Raw genomic sequence first — 10,975 nt, forward strand, 5'->3', positions numbered from 1 at the left:
TTCAAATTGGGAAAAACTTTTACAGACTTTTCAAATGCTGGAACAGGCTTATGGGAAGGATTATCTGAGTAATACATAATGTCACGAGTGGATTCAGCACTTCACATCACGAAGAATATCCACTGAAGATAATCCCACATCTGAACGGCCTTCCACATCCAGAGACAACAATCATGTTGTGAAAGTGCATGCTGTGATCTGCAAAAATCATCACCTGACTGACTGTGAAGTTTCTGAAAAAGTAGGCATCAGTAAAAGATTGTGCCATACGATTTTAATAAAAAAGCTGAAGGTGCATCTGCTACATTTGTTCCATGTCTGCTGACATGAGCAAATGGTGAACCATGTCACAGTCAGTCAGGAGCTGTCTGATTATTTGAATGCTGGTGAAACTTTCTGAAAAATAACAGACAGATGAACAAGAGAACCGTGTTACAGTCAGTCAGTTGTCTGATTCTTCAAATGCAGATGAAAACTTTCTGAAAATGTCATAACTGTAGGGACTAAGGGAAACACCAGTGCCATGACTGCCGTACACTCTCTCCAAGATACAACTGATATCCAAAATGGTGCAACTGACATCCACCAGTGGGATGGGCAGTGTAATGCTGCTGCGGCCTGGCCCAACCGATTGTACATTCTCCCCCCCCCCCATGATATAAAACTGCAGAAACAGACATACAAGTTATATATCTGAAGTGGGAAAGAATGTTTACAACAAAAAGTATTAATATATCATGAGTCCACACACAGAAATGAAAAACAAAAACACTACTGCATGGGCGAGTCAGTCACAAAATCTGATATCCCTTTGGGCATTGTAGGGACTCTCCTTAGGTGATTCATGGCCAGTGGGCTATCTGGTGGTGGCTGGCTCAAGGGGTGTGAAGACTCAGGCATGGGGGCTGAGCATATGAAGAGTTGTGAAGGGAGGGTTGCGCGCACTGCCAGTAGGTGCCTCCTATTAAGCCGTGACAGGCAGCCACTCCCATCCAGCTGCGCAGTGTACTGACAGTTGGAAAAGGCTTCCGTGATGATGCCACGTCTGTCCCAGACATTGGTTGCCTGTTTTGCACCCACACCTCAGAGCCTAGCTGCAACAGAGGGAGGCCCATGGGTGTCCCCTGCTGCTCCAGGATGTCATTGTGTATCCCAACTGTGACAAGCTCTCTTGCAGAAGACTTCTTTCCAGTGCACATCCACCTTATAGTCATGCCTAACCATGGGTACATCATCACGCAGATGCCTTCTCATGGCCAACTGGTCTTGAGACTTGTTGATGCCGTGCAGGGGTGTGTTCAGGTACTGTAACAGCACTGCTGACATCCTGTTGGTGTTGAGACTGCCTTTGGTACCTATGTTCATGTATAACAGCCTTTTGGCAGACTTCATAGCTGCCTCCACTTGGCCATTGGATTTGGGGTAGTGGGCAGAAGAGATACACAGCTCTACCCCCCTACCTCTTGACGAATGTAAACATGTCATCCCTGACTAGGCTGGTGCCACAGTCAGTGGATATTCCCTTAGGTGCACCCCACCATGAGAGGTACCATTACAAGGTCTGTTTAAAAGTATTTGGCCTCATTTTTTTATCTTATCAACCACTTGAAGGATGGGGGTGAGGTTTTGTGTAACACACTGCAGGACCTTTGCGTGCATGCGTGATTAATGCCAGCCACTACGAGTGACTCAGTGGCTGTCAGTAAACCTGTGTTCAAGGTCGTGCACCTTACTCTCGTCACGTTCCCACACTCATCATCATGATTGAAAAAGTCAAACAATGTTACCGCATCAAATTTTGTCAAAAACTAAGTAATTCCTAAGTTGAAACTATCAGGAAAATCCAGTAAGTTTGGGGAAATAAAATCAAGGCAGTAAGGCAAATAAAGGAGTGGTACAATCGCTTCAAAAATGGCCAAATGCCTGTCAAGGGCAATCCACATCTTGGGAGGCCATCAACAAGCAGGAGTGCTTAAAATGTTAAGAATGTCAGCAATCTGGTCATAGGAAATCATTGGTTGACTGTCAGAAAAACTGCTAATGAAAATGGAATCAGCAATGCATCAGCACACAAGATTTTAACAAATGATTTGGGCATGTGAAGAGTTGCCGCCAACTTCGCTCCAAAGCTCCTTTCACGTGAACAACAAGCTCTGTGGATGAACGCTGCTCAAGACTTACTAGAGTGTGCAAATCACGATCCAGACTTTCTAAAGACTGTTATCACTGGAGATGAGACTTGGGTGTAAGGGTATGACCCACAAACCAAAGCACAGTTGTCCAAGTGAAAGAATGGAGGGTTGCCAAAGTCAAAAAAGGCACAACAGGTCCGGAGCAAGATGGAATGCATGTTGACTGTTTTTTTCAACTACCATGGTGTTGTGCATCACGAATACACACCAGGTCAGGCTGTCAACAAACATTACTACCTTGACGTTATCCGTTGTCTTCATGACGCAGTTCGACCGAAGAGACCAGACCTTTGGAAAACAGCAAGATGAAAGCTGCACTGTGACAATGTCCCTGTCCATTCTTCTCAAATGATTCAGGAATTTTGGCATAGTACAACATCCCGCTGGTCCGGTGGGCTCCCTACTCATCAGACAAGGCTTTGTGCGACTACTGGTTATTCCCCAAGCTCAAAACTATGCTGAAGGGTTCCTGATTTGAGGTGAGAGAAAAGATCATCACAAATATGATGAAGCACCTGCAGGAGATACCGAAAAATAACCTTGAAAAATGTTTCAGGCAGTGGAAAGAACACTGGTATGTGTGTCAAGACAGAAGGGGCCCACTTAGAGGGGGATTAGTACTAGCTCAACAGGTTAGCTACAGTAAGACCTCACTATAATGGACTAACTGGGGCCCAAGCCATTCCAAAAAATGTGAAATTCCGATAAAAGCGACATCTGGACTTCCCCCTGCTAATCCGAACTTTTTCCGATATATCAGACATTAGTCCGGATCGCACAAATGGTTTTTAAAATGTTTTGACTACCATTGTGGTACTGTACTGTGTTATAACTTCACTGCATTAATCAAATGGTATAATACTGTATAAACAATGATACTGTACTGTACACTGATAAACATGCCTTTTAGTTACCCCTCAGCCTTTATCATTCTTTTTCTGTGCCTGCCCTCCTCTCTTCCTGTTTCTCCCATCTTTCCTGTCACTTCTTATTGCTTTTCTTTCCTTTACAGGTGGCTTTACATTGAGTGACAAGCCTAATGGTTTCCTGTAAGCCAAGAAACCATTTACAACGCTGGGTGGTAACCATATAACCAAACAATTACGTGCTCCCTACGTGTCATCAAGTGGGTTGTTGGAGGGTTAGTGCCCCTTCCTTAAAACAAATAACTCAGAGTCAAATGGCCACCCCTAACGGGATTATGGCATCAGGCAATAGATAGATAGATAGGTAGTTACCTTATCGTGGTGAACATAGCTTAAGAGGTCAGGCAGTCTGGACTTCTTCTGGCTTTATCGGACATTTTCTGATATATGGGAATTTAGTCCAGTACCTCCTCAATTCTGATAAGAGCGAATTCTGGTCAATTGAAGTCTGTTATATCGAGGTTTTACTGCACTTATTTTTAGAGCCTAAGGTCGGATGTTTTCTGAACAGACGTGGTGCCACTGGGAAAGTAACCAATCTCCAGCCACCCCACGAGTCTGTTGGTGTACACCAGGTAAACTTGACTGCTGAGCTGGAATAGGTTTGCTGCCGTGTGCTGGAAAGGGTACTCAGGTGTGGGTGTGAGGACAAGAGGTTCGATTGCCTGGGATGGAGCGGGCATGTTACAGGCAGTGCAGGAGTCTCTGTGGTGTTGCAGGTTGCCCTCCAATGCCTGGCCATGGAGGGCAACTCTCCTAAGAATACAACTCTTCTAAGAACACCATCAAGTCCCTGCTGACTGGCATGGAGGGTGGCTACCACCTGCTGAGGGGTGGCCTCAGAAATCACCAGCCAGATGGATCCATGATCAAACATGTATGTCACAAGTGCTTGTGACACTGCCAGTCTGTCCCTGACACTGTGAAACTGACATATTGACAGGTAGTTCCCTGTGCTTTGTGTGCGTGCCAGTCACCTGCCAACAACTTGGCTATGAGGAGCTGATGTGCTGGATCATTGACGGTGGCCTGAAGGACTGCAGCTTCATCTAAGGTCGTCACAGGTAAGAGTGGGAATCGTCGCAGCAGCCATGGCAACCTCCAGGTCATAGGCTAGATCCTTGTCTGTGGCATCTGGCTTTGCACAGAAGGCTGGGTAGCAGGAAAGCAAGTCATCTGCACAGTTCCACATCCCTGGGAAATACTTAATCTGAAACTTGTATTGCATGGTTTTTTCTTACAAGGCAAAGAACCTATGGTTCACAATGTCCTGGAGTGCCCTACCTCCCAAAAGTTTGACTAGATAATGGTGGTCTGTGACAATCAAGAAGTTAGGGCACCCAAAAAGGAAAAGGCCAGCTTTGTGGAGGCACTGGACAACAGCCATTGTTTCATTTCACCCCCCACAGATGTGTAACCCGCTTCAGCCGATGTCAGGTGGTGGCTGTCACAGAGCACAAGACACCATCCATTCTTACAGAAGAAAGGTGCCTCCTTCGAATGGCTGGAGCAGTACTGTTGCAGGACCGCAAACCCGATGCCCTCCTTGCTCCAGTCCATGATGGCAATTGTTGGTCTGGTCTTTTCATAGAAGGTGAGACTGTTCATTGTCCTCAAAATGTCTCTCTGATATAAACTGTGTCACAAATTCAAACATGGACTCTGGTACACACTTGCACTGCTTACAGTTTTTCTCTGTTTGATTACCTTCCTTACCAAGTTATTTATCATCAAGCAACTTGTTCTTGTCACATCAATCCCTGCCATATTCATATAAGTAGATACTGTCTGCTGCACATGGTTTAACCCCTCCGTGGCCGCCGGCGTCGAATGACATTTAGCCGATAAATGGCCGCAGGCGTCAATTGAGCGCAGCCCAGTCCATGATGGCAATTGTTGGTCTGGTCTTTTCATAGAAGGTGAGACTGTTCATTGTCCTCAAAATGTCTCTCTGATATAAACTGTGTCACAAATTCAAACATGGACTCTGGTACACACTTGCACTGCTTACAGTTTTTCTCTGTTTGATTACCTTCCTTACCAAGTTATTTATCATCAAGCAACTTGTTCTTGTCACATCAATCCCTGCCATATTCATATAAGTAGATACTGTCTGCTGCACATGGTTTAACCCCTCCGTGGCCGCCGGCGTCGAATGACATTTAGCCGATAAATGGCCGCAGGCGTCAATTGAGCGCAGCCTATAAAAAAAAATTGGGGGGAAGTGAACGTACATTCTGAATGTCTTCAGACTGACCTACACTACAGTTCCATACACCCAATCAAGCAGTTCAGAGCCTGTTGCTGTGATAAGTGGATTTTCAATTTTTTCGCTCCAGGCCATTCCTAACCAAGCACAACTACACCTATTATCTTGATCCAGGCGGAAAATATCATCTTTGTCCTCTCTTGCAAAACACACACAACCACCTGTTTATGATTATGAATTAATACAGGCAAAAACAAAAAAGACATGATAATAAGTGAAAAATACATTTTTGTCTTGGTATCTTTACCTATTTGCTCAGGTTTGTTGTAATGGTTTGGTTCTTTCGATGCAGCGCGACTTGTAGAAAACTGTGAAAACTTTCGGGAAGGGAATGAACATCTAGGACATGAGACTGACCTTGATTTCACACTCTCACATATCATCTGTCAGTTCACCACCTGCTGCTGTGATGTGTGGATGTACGATTCTTTCGCTCGTGACCATGCCTAAAAACACATAGTTACACCCATTATCTTGGCCCAGGCAGAAAATATAATCTATTTCCTCCCTTGCAAAACACACACAACCACCCTGTTTACGAGACAGCAAAATATGTTGTGAAAATAACAAGGTAAAATGATAGAGAAAGGTGAACGTGTTGTTATGGAAAAAATACGTTTCTCCCTGTCTGTAAACATATTTATTTCAGGTCTGTCTCTGTATTCGGAATACTTAGACTTATTCGCAGTTTTGAAACTGCATTACAATTCTATTTTTTGCCATGCACGTGGTGTGGGGGCTGGAAGTTGCAACTCAACTTCCATATTGCTAATCAGATCTGACCCTCCACTTTCATCCCCCGTGGGAAAGCCTAGCCCGGGGTACAGTCAATTTTCTCATTTAGGACTGAAAATTCAACCCTTTCAATCTATTTTCCAAGCATTGGCACAACGCTAACATAAAAAATAGTTCAAAACTACCATAAACATATTTTTATAAAAAGGGATAAAAAATATTCATAATAATTTTTTTTCCAACCATTCCTAACATATTAAGTACTGAAATCATTCGATATCATCATATCTCATATATGCACAACATTTCAGCACCATTCGCATTGTTTTGGGGGGTAAAAAAAACAACAACAACAACAACACCTGCGAGATTCCACTACGGCAGCAGCTCTGGGTGGTGGATATCGGTTGCCAATATATCTGCAACTTCCGTGCTCCATTGCAAGCCACAGAATGGGTCTAGGAAGCTGGGATTTGCACTGTTAGGTGCGTCTTAACTTTCTCATCAGTATGGCAAAAAAAAAATAAATAAATAAATAAAAAAAATAATAAAAAAAAAATTAAAAAATTCAAAAAATGGCCTCGCCGTTGGCCTGGCATGCACGGAAAATTCCGGGTCCTCAGCCACGGAGGGGTTAAGTAAAATGACTGTTTTCTCAGGCTGCAGTCTATTACCTGTTTGTATTATATATATTGACTGCTTTTCTCCTGGCCTCAGTATATATGAAGGATACTTTAAGTCTGTAAAAACCTTAAAAGTATAGTAAAATTTGTCCTGCAAATACCCTTCAGAGCATACAAGAATGTAATCTCAGAGACCGAGGATGAAAGCCAGTGAGAATGTCTCTTTTGGTTCTTTTGTATGTGTCAGAATAAAAGTGTACAAATTCATTTTTGTTTGTCAGTTTTCTAACCAATTTAAATTTTAAGATGTTACTTTCCTTGACTAAAAGTGTGTCCAGAAAAGCATCTTCATTATCATACTCTAGGGTAAATTGAATGCTTGGTTCTACACTCTTTAATCTGTCTCTCATAGTCTAATGAAATCTGTGTGGAGTTCTCACTAATTCATCATCTACAAACCTGAACCAAATAACCTCCCTACGAACTACATTGCTGAAGCTATCTACTTCTAAATGTTCTAAAAACAGGTTTGCTAAGATGGCAGTGAGGGGGGAGCCAATCACCAGTTCTTCCTTTTGTCTATACACAGCAAGTGGGATGCGGCAACGTAATCAAGGTGTAGCAGTGGATGTTTTCATTTTACTGAATGCATTGTGAGGTGAATGACTACATTTTTATTAATTTCTGATTAGTTAATTTTTTATGTTGAGAGGCAAGCAACAAGCTGGCAGTCATATGGTAAAAGGGAGGGAAGATGGTAAAGATAGTCATCTAAATTGTTCTTGAACAACCTCACTCTAATGAACTTCAAGAGTAGACTAATAATAATATCTCTCATTATGTTCAGTGTGTAATTACGTGAATTAGATTTTTCACTTTTTTCTTTCTTTTTTAAGTATTTAGGGGTTACTGCAGGTGCATAATGAGTGACAAAGAAGAATTGGGGTAACTTAATGCATGTGCCAGTCAGCTTAGCAAAATAAGCTTACTTCATCCATTGTCTTTTATTTATTTGTTTATTTATTTTTAGGGAAGTTAAAGTGTTGCATATAGCTAATGAGGCACCAGGGGCAAGTTGGTTTCTTTCATACAGAGATTATTAATTAACACACTAAGAAGGAAAATAACATAAGGGAAGAGAGGGTAAGAGTTGATTAAAAGTCCAAAAACAAATTATTTACATTTAAACAAAACAATTTAATGTGAAAATGACACAGTTAACTCTCACAGTTCCTACTGTACCTTGCATTAAATCAACATTCTACTGTACATCTATATCCATTTCTAAACCAGTTATCCATGGATTTCTTACCAATAGTAAATCGTCTGATCCAGGATTTGTTCAGTATTTTGGTAATGAGAGAGAGAGAGAATGTGGGATGGGCAAGGGAGGGAAGGGAGTGTGGAAGGAAAAGAAGGGAGGGGAGGGATGGAGGAGGGGAAAGATGGAGGAGTGGGAAGAGAGGGAAAGAGAGATACTATCTATCTATCTATAGCCAGACGCCCTAATCATGCAAAAGGTGGCTACACACAAAATGCCTACAAGTCACTCTGTCACCCACCAATTGACTGCCCTCCTCCCTCATATACCTCTCAACTCCATCCCTCCACCTCATCCTCAGTCTCCCCCTCTCTCTCCCTCCCTCCACTTCACCTACGTACACCCTCTTAGTCAAGTCTTTCATTCTCCATTCTCTCCACATGTCCAAACACCTCAGTGTATTTCTCCTAATTCTCTCAATCACATCCACATGTACCCCACAACGTTCTTTCACTTCTTCATTCGTCAACCTGTCCCTCCATGTCACTCCACATGCTCCTCTCAGGTAACTCATTTCCACTGCTCTCACTCTTGACTTGTTCTCCTCTAGCAAGTCCCACACCTCACTTCCATATGTCACGGTAGTGATCACAATATTATCATACAGTGACTTCTTAACTTCCATACTCACCTCCCTATTTCTCATCACCACTTTCAGTGAACCAACAACATTCCATCCCTGCTGTACCCTTTCAAGTACTTCATCCTCAAAACTTCCATCCTTACTCATCACACTACCCAGATACTTGAATGCACTCACATTCCCATATCCTCAACATCCAATCTCACTGTGCATTGTGATTTCATTCCTCTCGAACACCATAACTTTACTCTTGTTTACATTAACTTTCAGATTCCTCTTCTTACACACTGTCCCAAATTCATTCACCAAACCTTGCAACTCCCATTCATCTTCACTCAACAATACTGTATCATCAGCAAACAGCAACACCGGAATCTTCCACACCTCACCCTCATTCATTAGAGCCACCCCAACATCCACTGCCCTACCCTGCACCTCTTTTACAACCCCATCCATGAATATATTATAAACAGCCATAGAGACATCACGCATCCCTGTTTCAGTCCCACACTTAGATCAAAGAACTCACTCAGCTCACCATCCACCCTCACCATAGCCCTAACTCCCTCGTCCATACTCTTCACAGCACCAACAATTTCTCATCCACTCCATATATTCTTAAAACCTTACACATACCTTGCCTGTCTACTCTGTCACATGCTTTTTCTAAGTCCATGAAGGAAGCATACACTTTCTTTCCCTTCTCTAGATACTTCTCCAATAAACATCTTAGAACAAATATCTGATCTACACATCCTTTTCCCTTCCTAAATCCCCCTTGTTCTTCTCTAACTAGCTCCTCTGTTATATGCCTAACCCTAACAACAGGTATTCTATCATATATTTTTCCAGTCACACAAAGAAGGCAGATACCCCTATGATTACTATATACTTCTTTCTCCCCTTTTCCTTTGTATAAAGGAACAATTATACCTGATTTCCAGTCCTCCAGAACCCTTCCCTCTTCCCAAGCCAATCTACACAACTTCCATATCCACTCCACTACAATCTCCCCTCCAAACTTCAGCATTTCACCACACACTCCATCAATTCCTGGGGCCTTTCCCAACTTAATATTCTTCATCGCTTCCACTACTTCTGCCCTACTGATCTCTTCCTCACTCATCTCTTCTTCTCCTAGCCATTCCCCAACCACTTATATTCGCACTTCTCTCACTCTCTACATTCAACAAATCCTGAAAGTGCTCCATCCATCTCCTCATTTTCTCTCTCGTCTCCACCAACAATCTGTTATTCCTATCTTTCACTCCTCCACTGTTTCCCCTTTCACACTGTCTTACATTCTTTACCTCCTTCCAAAACAATATCTTACTCTCCCTCCATTTCACACTCAGATTCCTCCCAAACGCTTCATCCACTCTTACTCTCTTTCATCAATCTCTTCACCTCCCTTCTCCTGCTCACATATACCTCTCTCTTCTCTCTCTCATCTTCTCCCCTACCTATACTTGCTAGCCAGTCACTATATGCCTTCTTCTTTTGTTCCACAGCTCGTTTCACCTCATCATTCCACCATGCTGTCCCTTGCACACCCCTGCATCTCCTCCTCACTCCACAAACCACCTCGCACACTGCACCTATCTCTTCCATGAATATCTTGCATACTTCTTCCACCCCTTTCATGAGGTCTAACTCATACCTTCCCAATTTTTCCTCATTATCTTATACTCTGCCATTTTCTCACTCTCTTGCAACTTCTCCCCTCTTCTCACAGGAGCTGTTTCCTCCTGTCTTCCCCTTCCTCTCTTCACCCATTTCTTTTCAGCCTTACCTTGGCCATCACTAAGTGATAGTCTAAGATTCCATTCCCCCACCCTCTCCACACTCTTGCATCCAACACTTGTCTTCTCATTCGCTCATCCACACACACGAAACCTATCATTGCCTTTCGTTCAACAAGTTCACCGTTCATCTTTCTCATAACTCTCCATGTATACCTGTGGATCATCTGATGCCAGAAGAAGGTGTTGGCTACTGCCAACCCCTTACAAGCACAGATGTCCACCAAAGCACTATCATTCCCATCTACTTCAGCTGGCACACCCCACTGACCAACCACCCCATCCACTCGTACATTTCCAACTCTACCATTCATGTCTCCAATCAAAAACACTCTCTCGCTCCTCTCAAACTTACCCATACATGCTTCTACACTCGCCCAAAACTCATCTTTCACTCTCGCCACTTGGTCCTTTGTCAGTGCATACATACATACAATCGCCCAAGCTTGTATACCTACTTTCATCCTCACCCATACAATCCTTGCACCCACTGTTCCATACTCTCTTATATTCTCCTTCCATTT

This window comes from Coenobita brevimanus, chromosome 103 (genome assembly GCF_032717465.1).
Source record: "Coenobita brevimanus isolate Jiangsu-jjx chromosome 103, ASM3271746v2, whole genome shotgun sequence".
In the NCBI taxonomy this organism is placed as follows: Eukaryota; Metazoa; Arthropoda; class Malacostraca; order Decapoda; family Coenobitidae; genus Coenobita; species Coenobita brevimanus.